Raw genomic sequence first — 17,741 nt, 5'->3', positions numbered from 1 at the left:
TGGGGGATGGGGAGCTGCTGCGGGGGGAGGGGAGCCTCAGGGCAGGGGCTTGGGACCTGGTGTGGGGTGTGTGTAGAGTCTGGGGGGGCTGAGGGTGGGGGTGGGGGTGTGTAGGTGTGTGTGGGGGTGGGCGCAAGGTGGAAGTTTTGCCTAGGGCACGAAACATCCTTGCACCAGCCCTGGCAACAGGCAGGCAATGTATTTATATAACAACACCCAGAGCTTGTGTGTGTGTGTGTGTGTAGGTGTGTGTGGGGTGGCATAGGGTGTGTGTGTGGGTGGTGTGGGGTGTGTGTGTGTGAGTGGAATGTGTGTGGAGCATGTGGGTGTGTGTGTAGGGTCTGGGGGGGCTGTGCGTGTGTGTAGGTGTGGGACGATAGCATGGGTGTGGGGGGGTCTGGTGGGGGGGTGAGAATGTGTAGGTGTGGGGGTGAGGGGTGTGCATGGACTGTGGGGGGCTGGAGTGTGTGTAGGGGGTGTGGGGGCTGCTCGTGTGTGTATGGGTGGGTGTGTGGCGTGGGGCTAGGGGGCGTGAGGGTGGTGGTGTGTAGGTGTGGTGTATGTGTGTGGGTAAGTGGGGTGTGTGCATATGAGTGGGGTGTGCGTGGAGTGTGTGTGTGTAGGGTGTGGGGGGGCTGGGGTGTGTGTGTAGGTGTGGAGTGTGTGTGAGTGTGTTTGGATGGGGGAGTCTGGCTGTCCAGACACACACATGTGCAATGTGAGTTTGGGGTGTGTGGGATGTGCACATGGGGGGGTATGTGTGTGTGTAAGGTGTGGGTGGGGTGGGGGTGTGTAGGTGTGTGTGGTTGGGTGGGGGTGTCTGACTGGCCACACACACGTGTAATGTGAGTTTGGGGTGTGTGGGGTATGTGTAGGGTCTGGGGGGGGGCTGAGAGTGGGGGTGTGTAGGTGTGGGGTGTGTGGGGTGTGTGTGTGTGGTTGGCTGGGGGTGTCTGGCTGGCCACACACACATGTGTAATGTGAGTTTGGGGTGTGGGGTGTGTGTGTAGGGTCTGTGGGGGGGGTGGGGGTGGGGATGTGTAGGTGTGTGTGGGGGTGTGGTTGGGTGAGGGTGTCTGGCTGGCCACACACACATGTGCAATGTGAGTTTGGGGTGTGTGAAGTGTGTGTAGGGTCTGGGGGGGCTGAGAGTGAGGGTGTGTAGGTGTGGGGTGGGTGGGGGAGTGTGTGGTTGGGTGGGGGTGTCTGGCTGGCCACACACACATGTGCAATGTGAGTTTGGGGTGTGTGAAGTGTGTGTAGGGTCTAGGGGGGCTGAGGGTGTAGGTGTGGGTGGGGGGGGGGGGGTGTGGGGTTGGGTGGGGGTGTCTGCCCTGCCACACACACACACACGTGCAATGTGAGTTTGGGGTGTGTGTAGGGTCTAGGGGGACTGGGGGTGGGGGTGTGTATGTGTGGGAGGGTGTGTGGTTGGGTGGAGGTGTCTGGCCTGCCACACACACACACATGTGCAATGTGAGTTTGGGGTGTGGACACACCGTGGCTCAGAAGCCAGACAGTTCTGTCCCCAGACATGGCCATTCCGAACAGCTTCAGCTGAGCCTCCAACCAGCGACCCCCGTTAAATTAATGCCGATTGCAAAGTGATAGGAGTGCCGGGGACCAAGGCTCTGTCCCGTGCCCCCAGGGGAATACTCTGGGGAGGGGGCTTGCCCAAGACCAGGTTGCTGGGATTGGAATGTAGCCCTGCAGCCCCGCTCTAACCATTCAAACCACACAGCCTCACTCGCTGCAAGAGACAGCCTCTGTGCCAACCTGTGATCCTGCTCGTTTATCAGCGATGTCACCTGCACTACCAGGGCCATCTCTGCCCAGCCTGCTGCCTTCCCTGGGGAGACCTTGACTGTTGCCTTCACTGCCTTAGAAAGTCAGGGTGCCAGGGCTCGCCTGCTGCGGAACACGCTCAGGCGACAGCGTGAGGAGTTTCTGGCTGATAAATTTAGCTCTAGGCAAACGCTCTGTGTCCTTGTTCCCACGCAGCTATAGCAATGGGGACAGCGGTATTCAGGGTGCTTGACCCAGCTAGAAGATCCCGAGGACAGAGACTCCAACCCCACCCGGAACCTGTCTCTTCTCCATCGGCATAGAATCCATTCTGATGTCACTGAACGTCCTGGGCTGTGCAGCGCCTCATACAGAGCGACCTCTCTTCTCCCAGGGAATTAATCACAGCGCCAACTGCTTGTGCAGAAGGGTGGCTGCGTAATTCATGATCCTTAACTCGCTGAAGTCATTGGTAAAACTCCCCGTGACTTCAGTGTGAGCAGGAGCAGGCCTTTGCTCATTTGTTTTCAACGGGGCAGGACGTGGGGGACAGGAACCAGGACTCCTGGGTTCTGTTCTCACCCTCTGCCAGGACTCACTTTGTGACTTCAGACAAGTCACCTGGGGCCCAATTCGGCAGCCTGTGATCATCTGAGTGATCCTTACTCAAGAGTTGCAGAATCAGGCCCTCAGCTGCTCTGTGCCTCAGCTTCCCCTCTGCCCAATGGGTTTAAGGATACTTCCCCATCCCATTGAGGGAGGGGGTCTGAGTGATTGGTAAGTGCTTTGAGATTCCTGGCGCTTTGGAAAGCAGTACTTCGCTATGATACCTTGGTTCCTTAACTGCTTTCACCAGCTGTTTTTGCTGGGGGATGGTGAGGGGAAATGAACGCCTCTCTTCCGTTCTGCAGGATGAGGCTCTGCAGTCTATGTAGTGCACTCTGTTTCCATCCCACCCCCTCCTGTGCTGCAGATGGGCAACTATTTATGGTCTTGTGATGCCTTTCTGAGTCATTTCCCAGCTCCTTGCCCCCCAGGACCCTCCACTAGGGTCTGCCCAGGGGTCTGGGGTCCTTTTTCCTGTAGGCGGTGGCATGTCACCACTGTGGGACAGCCCCAAGAGTGTGCCTGAGCCTTCCCATGCACCTCCCTGCTTGGTCCACAGCTTCAGTTCCCATCCTCGGCTCCATCGCTGACCCCTGACCCTCGTCTGCCTCGCTCGCTGGCTCAGGGGAAGGAGCCAAGATAGCGGTTAAAAAGCTGCAGCCTCTCTTGGTCTGTCTCTCCTCCCCTCTGCACAGTCATTTCTCCCCCCCCACATCTGTGCTTCCATCAGCTGGGAAAGAGGTTCTTCAGCCAGCCACCCGCCAAGCAGGAGCACTTCTCCTTCATTGCACCGCACCCCTTCTTTCCAGGGATCCCCCTAGGACCTAGCACTGCCAAAGGTAAGTGGAAAATATAATTGATTGGCACAGCGCGTTGCAAACGAAAAAGGGCTTCGTTTAAAAAGAAACTTTAATTGTGAGTTACAGCCATGGCGTGTTAATTTCACTCAGCATAGAAGTTAACAACAGATGTTTGTGGGGGGGGGGGGAAATACAGATAGAAACCAAGTCTGTGTGAGATTAGAGACTGAACCCAAGTGTGTAGGCAACCCCTGCCTGGCATCCCTTCCTCACCAGCTATAAAGATCTTCCACTTTTCCCTTTTATGGAAAAGATACAAAATAAATAGGAATTCAGTCTCTTTCCATCACTGCCCGCCTGGCTATCAGCAGCATGGCTCTGTCAGAGGCTGGGATGAAGTGACTGGGTTTGGGGGAAGTGGCTTGTGACCAGCCCGCCTGGGCTGTGTGTGTAGCTGGTCTCTTGCAAGCTAACCACAGCTGTAGCTGTCTGTCTGTAGCTGAATTAAAGATGGGCTCAGGAGCATGGTTTGTGTCTGGAGCCAATTCCAGACTTCCACCGAGTTCTGATGTGCTTTGTTCTGGCCCCTCTCTCCACGGAATCGAACAACTGAAGAGGAAAAGGCCTATTCAGGGTTATTCCCTATGACACGTTCCCTTAAGCTTTGCCAGCCTTTGTTATAAAAGTCCCGTCACTCCAAATCCACAGTGATCACAACCGCAGGACATACGTCCTGGTATCAAGTCTGAATTTCCCTTCACTTAACTTCAGCCTGCAGCCCTGAGCATGAGCTGATCCCCCTCCAGCCTCAGCGCTTACAACCTTCAAATACTTGCAGGCTGTTATCATGTCCCTTGGAGTCGTCTCTTAGCCAAACCATAAACATTTTGCTTTTGTAATCTCCCATCGGCTGTCAGCCCTCCAGCCCCAGAAGGAGTTTTGCTGTTCTCCTCTGTGCTTGCCCCTGGATCTAGGCAGCAAGATGCCCTTGGTCAAGAGAGTGGAGACTTTCTCTCTGGTTCTGAGGTCGGCAGCCACCAGCCGAGCGGAGCGAAAGGGGCTGGTTTGTACCAGTGGAAGCTGGCGACCCAGTGCAGGCTTTGAAATGCCAAGGTGGCTCATTGCAGGCAGGCACTTGGCTATGCCCCATGGAGGACGATGCACGGAGGGTTCCCGGGGGAGGTTGGTGTGGCTGCTGTCTGTAATGGGCTTCGATGCGATCCGGCTGGTTGAAGGCCATGGAGCCTGTGGGGCCAAGTGCTGCCCTTGGGTGTATCCCCGGGATGAGCAGGATTTGGCTCAGACCGATGCACGAGAGCAGGACATCAGCTGCTCTGGCTGGCTGACAAGGGGCAGCGAGTGCTGTGCTGCTCTGAGCCCACAGGGCTGGTTCACCCACACAGCCCAGTGTGCTCGCCCGTGTGCGTGGCTTCTCTCTGATGTACCTCTCAGGACGGAGCCGCGGGCTGTGGAGGGAGAGATGGCCCAGGCTAGCGGGAAGCCAGATCCCAGCATGTGTCAGATGCTGCAATGGCCAGGGCTAAAGGACCCCAGAGATGAGTCCAAATCAAAGCCCCAAGCCAGGCTCCTGCTGCTTGTACGGCAGGTTTGGCACTCGGCAGTTCAGAGACAGGCTGCACAAGAACCTGGGGCCGAACCCTCTGGGGTCTGTGGTTTGGTCCCTCCCTGTTCAGCACATGGCCCCCAAACGCTGGTTCTGTCTCCTGCCCTGGCCAGGCAGCTCCTGCTGAGGCTGTACCATGCTGGGCTGTCACGGCTGGTGTGGACTCCTCTTGGGAGCAGGACGCCAGCCCACAGGTAGGGGAGGGGATGTCAAGTTGGTCATGCCTTTGTGCCTTTATTTTTCGCTTGGCAGTGGAGGGCAGTGGTCAGAGCAGGAATGCTTTGGGGGGTGTCTCCTTCCCCTCTGGTGAGACCCCTGCCAGTGCCTTCCCTCCCCATAGCGAGTGCCCACGTCCTACTCCCCTCTTAGCCACCAGGGCCCAAAGACACGGCCAGGCCAGGAGCCCACGAGACATTTCCCCAGGGCTGGTGGAGGAACTGCCCCCAGGCCCAGGCCGACCTGCAGAGAGCTGGGGACAGAGAGCTCTATGGAGCTCCATCATGGGCATCTACCTGGCGCTGGCTGGCCAAGCCCTGCATCAGCGAGGGCAACTGAGAGAAGGGGCCAGCCCACCCCAGCCTCTCCCCGGCTTGACTTGCTGCTCCTTAGCTAGGACCTTTGCAGGGGCCGGGGTCAGATTCTCCTGTTGGCCTGGAGCACGTGCACCGGCTCCGCTCCCCCTTTGTACCTGTGGAAACGAGAGCAGAATCCGGCCCAAGATGTGCTGTCCCTTGAGGTCGTCTGCCTGTGGGGCCTCCTGAAGTCACCAGGGTGCTCAGCAACATTGCAAGGGACAATGAGGCACAAGAGAAACCAGAGACATGAGAGGAACGTCCAGAGATCCCGGCAGCACATGCGCACGTTCACGCTCACACTCGCTCTCTGGGCTTTTCTGTCGGTCGGTGCCCATCCACATAGTAGCTGAGTGCCAGTGGAGCCAGTAGAACTGTGGCACGAGGTGTCCAGTGCACCCGACCGACGCCTTTATTGGAAGAAAAGCGATTTAGAAAAGCCCACAGTGGCTGATAAAACAAACCTGAGTCTGTCAAAGCCAAAGGCATCAACACCAGCTGCAGCAGCGCAGTGAAAATTCACCCTGGCTCTGTGTTTTATTGATATTAGAAAAACAGGGAGCCCCTGCGGCAAAGCGCCCACACCTCTGCGCTGGGCTGCCGAGCCAGAGAGTCACACTCTGCCCTCGGGGATCCTGTTTCTGCAACGGGCTCTGCGCAGGTGGAGCCTCGTGTCCGTGGCAGGGATCCGACGCCAAGAGCCGGGCAGGGTTCGCATTGTCTCTGCCAGCCCGCAATGAAACACAGCTTAGGGCAGCCTGTGAGGTCTCACCTGCAACGGATCTGTTCTTGCTGCTGGCAGTTTGCACGGACTGCATTACAACGAGCTCCGGGGTGCGTGTGTGTGTGTCCTAGTAACCCCAGCTAACCAGGCAGAACCAGGCCTTTGCGATAGCTTCCAATTACAAGTCATAACAACAATCCTTCCAAATACGTCCCCAGGCCCTTTGCAGGGGCTGTCTGGAGGCTGGCCCCAGGGCAATGCAACGATGGGTTGGGGCATGGAGCTCCATTGGGGCACTGCAGGGCTGAGCGGTTCTACTCTAGCCAAGGTCCCTGTGGGGGCCATGGGGCCTGCTCCGCCACCTCCTCACCCAGCCTGCAGGAGCTGGTTCTCATTCCGTACTCAGGTCCATGTGGAGCTGAGCCGGGTGAGGATCTGCCATGGTGCAGCCAGCAGGGTGCAGGGAATGACTCTGTCGGCATGCAAAGGGACAGCAGGGGAGTGAGACAGCTCCCACGGGGGCAGGGCTGGCCTACCCCACGCAGGGTTACGCGTCCCCCTTGTCACTGTCGGGTCTAGAGCCAAGGACTGGCTGTTCTGAAGCACAGGGCCCTCTCTGCCATGGGGCTCGGCGTCAGGCCCAGGTTTTCCGCCTCCCAGTGTCACCCCTGGGGCCTCAGCTCCCGGTCTGTGAAATGGGGCTACGGATCCTGTCTCCACCTGGCCGGGCTGTTGAGCGTGTCAGCAGTTTGGGGGCAGGGCTGTGTGCTCGTGCGGTGCTGTACCAGGTGGCTCGAGGGGCTGGGACTAGCCAGCCCTGACCACTCAAGAGGCACGCCTGGGGAGTCCCCAGAATGGGCAGCAGGTGGGTGCCCAGGAAGTTGGCAGAGAGTCTTCACAAAGTGAGGAAAGTCTCCTGCAGGGAAGCTGCAGACCAGGGGCTGCCCCACGCAGGGAGGTTGGGGAGGAGGAAGGGAAACCTTGTCTTGTGAAGCCTTGGGAATGGATTTGTGACTCTTGTTTGCAGTTAATTTGATATTAAAAGCCTAGTCCCCAAGGAGGGGTATTTTTGACCAAGGGAAGTGTTATTTAAACAATCCAAGAAGGGAAACCGAGGCTGGCTGCTGGTAGTGTGACCTGTGGCTATGATGGGGTGCATGGGCCGCGGCCGACTCCATTTCCAAGTGCCCAGCACAACGGAATTTGAGTCTCCACTGGGGCACATACCAAGGTTGCTATCGTGAGCCATGGCTACACTGCTACTGGGTACGCAGCCGGGGGGCAGGCGGGTTTGTACCTGGGCATCTAACCCCCAGTGCTGCTGCCACACTGCTCCCTGGAACTGCTAGCAGGAGCAGAGCTAGCGTGTGTCCGGCTCCCTGTGCTGGGGATGGCACGTCCTGGTAGGCAGAGGGAGACTGGACCAGGTCGACACTTAAATGTTTTGCCAGCTGAAAAACCTCCCAGTCCTAACTGACATGGCGCTGCTGGAAAAGCCCTGGTGGGGCCTCAGTTACATTTGCTGGGATCACTTGTTCTGTTTGGGCACTGGGATAAACCGTGCCACAGATGCCCTCTTGCTGTGTCTCCACTGCAGGGTTTGCCAGGATAGCACTGGGCCCTGTCTAGTGCAGACAAGGCTCTGTAAACACCTGAACTAAACATCCCAGCTCATTGCATGGCCTCTGTGCTCCTGTTCTGGGGGTGACTGCCTGCCAACCCTGACTGCCCGGTAGGAGATTTGGACAAGAGTGTGCAGCGTCCAATCTGTCTCTCTTCCCGCAGGCTCTTCCCAGAAAATTTGAGCAGTGGGGAGCCCCCAGAAAAGCCCCTGCTATGGTGCTAATCAGGAATGACAATAAACTGTGACTTGTTTATGGGCTGCAGCTGGGGAAAGAGGGTCGTGAGCCTAGCAGAATTTCTCTTTCGGAGTGACTTAAACGCGAAGTTCAGGTCCTTTTTTAAGCTCTGAAGCAATGAGGGCAGGAAGTGAGCTTGTGGTGGAGAAAACCAACCAAGCAAAACCCCAGAGCCTTAAGAGGACACGATCCAGTTAAATAGCATGGGCCCCATTTCCCTTGCACCCAGACACAGCTATAGTCACAGCTGTGACTCCCAACTTACCCCAGAGTGGGGGAGATCGGAATCAAGCCCCTAATTTTGCTGTAAACATATTTCTCCCCCCCCCCCACCCAGGGTACTAGCACCTAGCAATTCAAATGGGCAGAATTTTAAAAATGTCAGTTCCCTTCTTCCTGGCCCAGCTGTTTGTTTCTGCATTTGCAGGTGAGCTACCTGTCAGTTTCCCTTTTGTGTAGGGTTAGTTTCACTTTTTGGCTTGTAAATACCACAGGGGAAGGTTTGTTTGTTGAACAATAACCATTTCCATTGCCATAAAACCAACCGTTTCTGTCTGAGCTTCGTTGTCTTGTCCATTCTTTCCAAAATGCGGATTTCAAACCATGACCATGTGCTATTAACTTAGGGATCCCTGGAAAATCAAAGTGCCCTGTCAAGCCTGGTAAACCCCGTAGGCCGTGAGTGTGGGCAGGCCCACGCAGATGTATAGTTCATGGATGTTGTTCGGGTTAAGTCGAAGCCTGAAGTCACTGCTCTTCCAGGAAGTCCGTGCCTGCTTGTCAAACTGGCCTCCTGGCCTGCGAGGCCCCAGATCTAGGAAGAAGACAATGGGCAGAGCGCTCCCAGGGAGTTTGGACTGAGGGGCAGTTCCTTCTGGTAAGTGCCATGCCTGGTTTTGAACCTTACCCTGGAATTGCTGCGGGCGCAGTTAAACCAGCAATAAAGTGCTGGCTGTAAACCTGCTTTCGTTTGGGATTAGAAGGGCTCTGGGATCCGGGGCCTCGGCCTAGGCTCTTGGAAAGCAGCCACCGGGAGGCTCAGTAATTAGCAGGTCGGAGGTGGCTTTGGTGGCTGTGGCTGAGGCAGCCGGAGGTCCCAGCAGAGCCCGTGAGCACGGGGGTGTTTGGGCGGAGTAGGAGCTGCACCTCCCGGTAAGCGTCCGTTCCTTCGCTTGTGCCTTGCTGTGCTGGGGCTAGACACCACGGGCTGGGTGAGGGGCCGTCGCTGCGGCAGGAGCAGATAACAACCATCAAACAGGCAGATGCACCGACTGTCAAATGGGTGTCGCTGGGCTCTACGAGCGAGGCCTCCTGGGGGGGGCCTTGGCACCAGGTGTCAGGAGACCAAGCTCAGCCCAGGCTGTAAGCGGGTGCGCAGAGTGAGCATGGGGGGGTCCCACATGAAGTGAGCACGGGGGGGTCCCACATAGAGCGAGCACCTGGGGGGGTCCCACATGGAGTGAGCACCTGGGGGGGTCCCACATAGAGCGAGCACGGGGGCATTTGCACTGTGTGGGCCAGGCACGGCAGGGGGGGCAGCTCCGTTAACAGTTGGGTCGACTAAGGGGTTGAAATCTGGACAATAAGAAAACCCTGTTACCTGAATAACTAGCAGCCCACGACCGAGATCCGGCCCTGCTCCATGCAGGGTTAAAGCCCAGTCTGACTGCGCAGTGTGGAGACCAGCTGCGGACTAGCTTGCGGCCACCTGGCTTATGGAAGTACCTGGTGCCAGCAGCTCGGGGACCTCAGAGCCCAGGGGCAGCATCGGGAGGGCAGAGCTGCTGGCCTGAAGGTGCAAAGGCTCCGGGCTCTTTACTGACCTGGCACAGGAGGGCGTTGTGGAGCGGGTTCGTCTCAGGACTAACTTCCCTCATTCTCCCGCTGGGGAAGCCTGTCTCCTGACGAACGGGGCTTCAATGTGTCTGGCATCAGGAAACATTCTGGGGAAGGGGGAGCCTCTGCTGAAGGGATGGGCTCCCCCTAAGTCTGGGTGGAACCGGACATCCCTCAGACTGGGGAGGAATGTTTGACCCAGGAGCTGGTGGAAGGATGGCAGGAGCTGAGGAGCTCCCAGGTCGCAATGGTGTCTAGGCATCCAATTAAAGGGGTGGTGCAAAGTGCCCCTGAACAAGGGCAGGAACAGGTACCAGTGCAGGGGTCAGAAGTCTGTAACTCAGACCAAAGGGTTAAATAAAAACTGGCACCTGATCAAAACTAAACCCTAGAAATGCCTGAGTGCAAATGCAAGAAATGGCAAAGCAAACCCTGGGGCCCTGGACTGCCTGGGGACGGACTGGGCCCATTGCGGAGATGGGGCAGAATGACACAAAGCCGGGAAGTAGCTGCCGGGGAGATTCAGGTTGAAACGCTCAGGCTAGCTCAGCATTGCCCAGGTGACCGAGGCAGGCTGTGGAATCCCCATTGCCGGAGGTTTTTCGGGCAGGTTGGACAAGCTCCTGTGGGGAGGCTCTAAGTTGACGTGGTCCTGCCTCTGCGCCGGGGGATGGATGAGAGGACCCCTCGTGATCTCTTCCAGATGAGCATTGCTGTGAAGACCAATGGCCATGGGTAATACCTGGCTACAAGCCAGAGGAAGCCAAAGAGGTGGGGGCGCAGTGCGGAAGCATCAAGCATCCACAGAATCGCATGAGAGAGGAATTCTGAGCGGCGAGGTCTGCACATCCCCAGCTGTAGGAATGTGTCACTACATCAGTGGGGCCGCACGACCGGGCTCCAAATCAAGGAACTGAAACTAGGGACAAGGCAGCAAAACAATAGTAACAGGAGACTTCAGTGACCCGCCTACGAACTGGTCACCCAGCCCAAGGGGACGGGGCGGGAGAAACAAATCTGGACACTTTCTGTGATTGTGCCGTGGAGCAGCGAGTGCCAGAGAGAGAGAGGAAAGGTTCTCCTTGGTGAGGCTGAGGTAACTGACATGAGCTCATTCGAGAAGTGACAGGAGCTGAACCACTCGGGACCCAAGACCACGATATAATTAGTCAACACCCCCGGGGCGGGGAAGAGCCAGACGGTGAACTGTGAAAGGGCGAAGGGCCCAAAGCTGAAAGTAACAGAATCGAATCCCTAGAGGTGGCCTGGATACAATACTCGAGTCTCAGCAGACACGTGTCCCACCCAACCAACAGAACTACACGGCAGGCTCCAGAGCCTATTTCAGGCAAACAGAAACCCTGCCAGATTCGGAAACCTGTCCCCATGAGTCCACCAATCAGGAGCACAAAGTGCAGCAGGCGACAGGAGAGGGGGAAGTCAGAGGGGCCAAATAGGTAAAGGTGTAAAAACCAGGCTCAAGCAAGTCTTTAGGTCTATCAGAAGCAGGAAGGCTGGAGAAGAGTGGGTGAGCCTGCTGGATCACCAGGCGTTAATGGGAGCAATCAAGGGAGATAAGGACATTGCTGAGAAGCCAAATGATTTCCTTGCATCAGTCTTCATTGCTGAGATGTCATGGGAATTCCTACCCCGGGGCTCATCTCTGGCTGCTAGGAGGGAGCTGCTGGAGCAAACGGATCATTTAAAATGCAATACGGGCCCAGACCCAGATGGGCCAGCCAGAGGTTCTGAAGGGACCGAGGTACGAGGGAGCTGAGCTGCTAACCAAACCGGGAAATCACTTATTCAAAACACCTGCTGTTCCAGAGACTTGGAGGGGGCAAATCTTGGACTTGTATTTTGAAAAGGCTTTGGGGTGCTCCATATAGACCGGTCAGCCTCACCTCAGCTAAGAAGCTAGTTAAAAATAGAATGACAAAACATTGTGGAGATCAGGCCACGACAGCGTCAAACCAGGAGGGGTTCAGCTAAGGAAAATTGTGTTTCACTGATATCTTAGAATTCTTTGCCCATGTTGGTACAGTAGTGAGTAAAGAAGAACCAACTGACCATAATTTATTTATACTTCCAAGTAAAGCTTTTTTAGCTGCTATAGAAGCTAAATCACTAGGGGGCAAGAGGCAAAACATTGCCATGGATCAAAAACTGGTTCAAAGTCAGAAAACAAAGACTAGGATTCAATGGTGAATTTTCATCATGGCCGGAGGTGAACAGCAGGAGCCACGGGAGTTCTGTGCTAGGTCAGCGTATCCAGTATGTTTGTTAGTGATGTGGGAATGCGGGGGGAGCAGTGTGTGTGGGGGGGATCTGCCCAGGACAAACAGTAATTTAGGTGAGGACAAACAGTAATTTAGGGACCAGAGAACACAGTCAGGGAACTTCAGAGAGGAACCCTGGCAGGGAAACATGCCACACAATTAACTAGGGAGGTGGAATCTCCTTCCTTAGAGGTTTTAAGGTCAGGCTTGACAAAGCCCTGGCTGGGATGATTTAGTTGGGGTTGGTCCTGCTTTGAGCAGGGGGTTGGACTAGATACCTCTTGAGGTCTCTTCCAACCCTGAAATTCTCTGATTCTAATTACAAATGAAATTCAGAGTCGACAAATGCAAAGCAATGCGGATTGCAGGGGGAAAACAAACTACCCGTGCTCCATGCAGGGTCCAAATGAAGTGTGTCAGCTCAAGAAAGAGCCATTGTAGACAGCTCAGGGGAGACTCCTGCTCAATGTACAGCTGCAGTCAAAAGAGCGAGCACGGTGTGAGGCTGCATAAGGGAATAATGCAGAGAATTTTCTAACGCATTTATGTAAATCAATGGTGCAGCCTCCCCTGGACACTGCGTGCAATGCTGGTCACTGCGGCTCACAAGGATATAGCAGAACTAGAGGGGGCTCAGACAAGGATGAGGAGAATAAGCAACAGCTTGGAAAAACTCTCCTTGAAGGAGAAATGGACAACGCTGGGATGTTACCCCAGCAAGGAGCCGTGATAAAGGTCTGTGAACAAGGCCTGCTCTAGAGAAGGGAGCCCAGGAGCCCTGTTCTCTTTCCCTCACTGTCACACAAGAACAAAGGGGCATTCAGTGAAATGAAACGGTGGGAAATTCCAAACCAATCAAAGGAAATACTGTCTCAATGAGTGATTAAACTGGGGAACTCACTGCCGCAAGAAGATGATGTGGCCAAGAAACAAGATTAACAAGATTCAAAAAGAGATTGGGCCTTGAGTGAAAGTGATCAGGACATGATAGCTTTCATGATTCAAAAGAAAGGCATGAGAACAGCAGAATGTCTTTGTCCTCTGGGAGCCCTGTTGCCCCCCACCCCAGGCTCTTGGCTACCTGCTCCCAGCAGGCTGCTGCCTGGGCTCCCCCCTCATCACTGGGGCTCCCCACTCCGAGCATGGCTGCTGGTTGCTCCGAGCCCTCCCTGAGCAGAGCCAGTAGAGGTGTGAAATGGACAAGGGTGTCAGTTTCACTGCTGGTGGGCTCTGTGCTGGGAAATGGAGCTGGAGCAGGGCTCACAGCAGGGGCTGTCACCTTGGGGAAGAGTGGGGGCTCGAGTGGCTGCCAGTGCCCCACACTCGGCTCTCAGTGCCCCACAATGCCCCACGGCACTTGATGCAAGCGCTCTTGAGCGGATGCGCCCCACTGGCAGGAGGAGAGTAGGATGGACACCAATGGCCGATTGAATGACCTCAGTGGCTGTAGGTCAACCTCAATTAAGTCCGCCTAGTTTTATAGTGTAGAGAAGCCCCTAGGCCCGTAATGGGTCACAGCGAGCAAGGAAGATAAAAGGCCGTGAGAAGAGATTATTGAAGGGTGTCACGGAGTCACCGGGCGATGCTCTGGAACTGCTCCCCACCAAGCCAGGCAGGACTTTGGGGAGCCTCCTCTACCTTGGAGCAGACTTGTTCAGGGCAAGAAGCTCACACGTCTTCACCTCCTGGGTCTCTCCTTGGAGCATTCAGCATCCTCTGCCCCTTCGTGCGCTTCCCACAGAGAGTCCACCCCAGCGGGGTCCTGGGGAAGCCACCGGGTTCTGCACCCCCACTTTGCAGTCAGACGTGACTCTCAGCCAGCCAGTAAAACAGAGGTTTATTCAATGACAGGAACAGGGTCTAAAACAGAGCTTGTAGATACAGCGAACCGGACCCCTCGGCTGGGTCCATTCTGGGGGGCAGTGAGCCAGACCCCCACGTCTGCCCTCAGCCAGCTCCAGACTAACAACGCCTCCCAGCCCCTCCTCTCTGCTCAGCCCCTTTCCCGGGCCAGGAGGTCACCTGATCCCTTTGTCCCCAACACCTTCAGCTGGCACCTTTGCAGAGGAGGGGCCCAGGCCATCAGTTGCTAGGAGACAGAGTGTCAGGCATTTAGGTGCACTGGCCCTTGGCTCTGCCAGATACTTAAGAACTGCCATGGGGACACTGAGGCACCAACACAGTATTCAGAGAAAACATTAAGAACTTTCCCAGTTCGTCACAAAGGGAAAGACGAAGGAAAGTGCAGGTCCGCTCCTTGGGGGGAATGGGGTCTGTTAACTGATGACATCACAATGGCTGAAGTGTTTAATGCCTGTTTTGCTTCATTTGTCACTATAAAGGTTAATGGTGACCAGATACTCAGCACAATGAATATTAACAACAACGGGGAAGGAAAGCAAGACGAAATAAGGAGAGGACAGGTTGAAGAATGTTTAGGTATATTCGATGTATTCAAGTCGGCATGGTCTGATTAAATTCAGCTGACTTTACTTAAGGAACTAGCTTTTAACTTGGCAATTAACTTGGAGACCTCCTGGAGGATAGATGAGGTCCCAGAGAACTGGAGAAGAGCAAACAAAGACTTACCTTTAAAAAGGGGACCAGAGAGAATCTGGGGAATTATGAACCAGTCAGAAAGATACTGGAATAAATTATACTAGATGCATCCGACGAAGTGGATATTCGCCCCCGAAAGCTCATGCTCCAATACGTCTGTTAGTCTATAAGGTGCCACAGGACTCTTTGCTGTTTTTACAGATCCAGACTAACACGGCTCCCCTCTGACACTGGAATAAACTAGTGAACCGTCAGTTTGTGAGCACCTAGAGGATAACAGAGTTATGAGGAATAGTCAGCATGACAGAGCAGCCTAATTTCCTTCTTCGACAGGCCTAGTGGCTGGGGGGAAGCAGGAGATGTGCTAGGTCTGGATTTTATAGGGCTTTTGACCCAGTCCCACATGATATTCTCCTAAGCAAACTAGGGGAACACAGGCTACAAGAAATATCTATAACGTGGGGGCACAATTGGTTGAAAGACGGTAGTCAAAGTGAACCACTGATACCTAATCTATCAGCCTAGGAGGGCGTATATAATGGAGTCCTGCAGCAGTCAGTCCTGGGTCTGGGACAAGTTAATATTTTCATTAATGACTTGGATAATGGAGCGGAGAGTGTGCCGTGCAGATGACACCCAGCTGGGAGGTACTTTGGAGGGCAGGATTAGAATTCAAAATGACCCTGACAAATTAGATCATTGGTTTGAATTCAACACAATGAAATTCCATGACAAGAAGTGCAAAGTGCCCTTAGCAAGGACAGCTCAGGTGCGCAACTACAGAATGGGCAGTGCTGGCGAGGGGGTCGCACGGCTGGACGGATCTGGGGTTTGAGTGGATCCCAAATCGAACGAGCCAACGCTGGGAGGCAGTTGCACAACAGGCTCCTATGATTCTGAGGCGTATTAGCAGCAGTGCTGTAGGTAAGACCTGGGAGGTAATTGTCCTGCTCTGCTCGGGGCTGGTACAGCCTCAGCTGGAGAACTGCGTCCAGTTCTGGGTGCCACACTTTAGGAAGGATGAGGGCAAATTAGAGAGAGTCCAGAGGAAAGCAACCCAAATGAGAAAAGGTTTAGAAACCCTGAGCTATGAGGAAAGATTCCAAGCTGGACACGTTTAGTCTTGAGAAAAGACTGGGGGCCGGGGCCGACGGTGGTGGTGCGGGAACAATCCGATCATTGTCTTCAAGCATGCTAGGGGCTGTTCTAGAGAAGACAGTGATCAAGTGTTCTCCATTTCCCCTTAAGGCAGGACAGGAAGCAATGGGCTTCATCTGCAGCAAGAGAGATCTAGGTTAGATCTCAGGAGAAACTTCCTAACTGTCCGGGGAGTGACGCTCTGGAACGGGCTCTGCTGGGAGATGGTGGCGTCCCCGTCATTGGAGGTTTTTAAGATCAGGGTGAACAAACACCTGTCCGGGCTGGTCTCGGGTTACTTGGCCCTGCCTCAGCGCAGGGGGCTGGACTCAAGTGTCCTCTCGAGGTCCCTCCCAGCCCCACATTCCGATGGCTCTGTGCTTTCCAAGGCTGTGAAGACTATCACCGGTGATCATAATGAATTACAACAGAACCTCTGGCAGGGACGTTGAGCGTCATACTTCAGGATCTCAGCCAATCTCTCAACAGGAGAGCGCGGGATGAGACCTGTCGGAGCAGGGGGGAGGGAAGGCACGGCAGCTTATCCCACTTCTGCTCCGAGGGGTTCTTACATCTTCCTCTGCAGCAGCTGGTGTTGGACGCTGGCAGAGACAGGATCCTGGGCTAGCTGGACCTGGGCTTTGAGCTTGTCTGGCCCTCCGTCTGGTCCTGAGCAGGGTGTCGGGGGCAGCGTGTTCTGTGCCATGCTCCCCAGCACGACAGTCTGACAGGATGGGAGGCTGACTTCCCAGAGAAAGATGGGACCTTTCTGTGGCATGTGTTTTCCCAGGCTGGAGCAGCTCCTGGCATCCAGAATGAAAACAGTAAATTCCTAGCGTTCAGCCCGGAGCCAACAGGACTCCTGGGAGGACTGCTGAGCACCGGGATGGGATGAGGCCTGCAAAGAAAATATCATAAAATTCAGAAATGCTTTCCCATTCACCAACTGACATATTTTTTGACATAAGTTTTGCTTCCAGTCTTCTAATTATTTCCAAGGCCCCAGAGGTGGGAGGGGTTTAGGTCCTGGGTTCTGGCCCCACTCTGATTTAGCAGGGAAGTGGTCTCTCTGGGTGAAGCAGAACTCTGGGGAGGCTCCAGGCCAGTGAATTCCTTTGCCATGAATATTGATGGGGTTAAAGATGTCACAGGAATTTCAGCATGTAACTTACCAATAAGGCCAGTATGTAAGCAAGTGCCATCCCTGGGAGTAATCAAATTCCAGCAGCCCCAAGGGCTACAAGTCACCATGCCCACCTAGCCACGTGCGACTGCTTCAGGCTGGTCTGGATTGGGGGTGGGGGGCAGAGGGCAGTGTCCTTGTCAAGGGATGGTGTTCACAGCACGTCTGCCCTTCTCTGGCTCCCTTTCATGCAAGAAGCTCAACACATTTTACAAGGCAGTATCATTATCCCCGCTGCACAGCTGGGGAAACTGAGGCACGGGGCAGGCCCGTGAATTGCTCCAAGGTCATGGTAGAGGCGGGAGTGAAACCCAGGAATCCGGATCATCCTCACAGCCTCCTGCCTGACTCGGTGCAACCTTAACCTGCTCACGTGTCAGCAGAATGTTTGCTCCATGAGCGAGGCTGCGAGCGAGGGTTTGCGTTAGATTATGAGAGAGGCTCGTGTGTTGTGATTCCTTATCTAGTGAATGGGGCAGGCGGTCTCTCGTGATGATGTGGGTCCGGCCCTGACAGTGTAGACTGACAGGTGGGCATTTGGGTGAAGTGAAGAGTGGTCCCAGCATTAGGTATTTCCTTGCTGGTGAGGGTTGGTCGTGGGCGGGGGGGAGGAAGGGCCTGTCCTGCTTTCTTGATCCCTCTTTGTTTGTGCATCAGCCAGACATATCAGCCACAGTCCTCTTCAGTAACACTCCCCTGTGGCTCTATCCCCGGAGCTTCCATGTCAGTGTCCAAACTCTGCTGTACAGAGGGGCATCATGCCAAACACTCAGACAC

General features: G+C 55.0%; 1 protein-coding gene across 1 annotated transcript in view; it reads left to right on the top strand.

Moving 5' to 3' along the window:
* The first annotated feature begins 2,754 nt into the window (after window positions 1–2,754).
* Window positions 2,755–17,741, top strand: part of TBXA2R (thromboxane A2 receptor) — a 53,664-nt gene continuing 38,677 nt past the window's right edge. The window contains exon 1 of the mRNA XM_030540712.1: window positions 2,755–3,230. The gene's annotated coding sequence lies outside the window, so the exon portion shown is untranslated. The remainder of the gene's footprint in view (window positions 3,231–17,741) is intronic.

The sequence above is a fragment of the Gopherus evgoodei genome, chromosome 22, assembly GCF_007399415.2.
Source record: "Gopherus evgoodei ecotype Sinaloan lineage chromosome 22, rGopEvg1_v1.p, whole genome shotgun sequence".
NCBI classification, from domain to species: Eukaryota; Metazoa; Chordata; order Testudines; family Testudinidae; genus Gopherus; species Gopherus evgoodei.
Note: the sequence above shows the minus strand (reverse complement) of the source record. Positions and strands in the feature narration are given on the sequence as shown.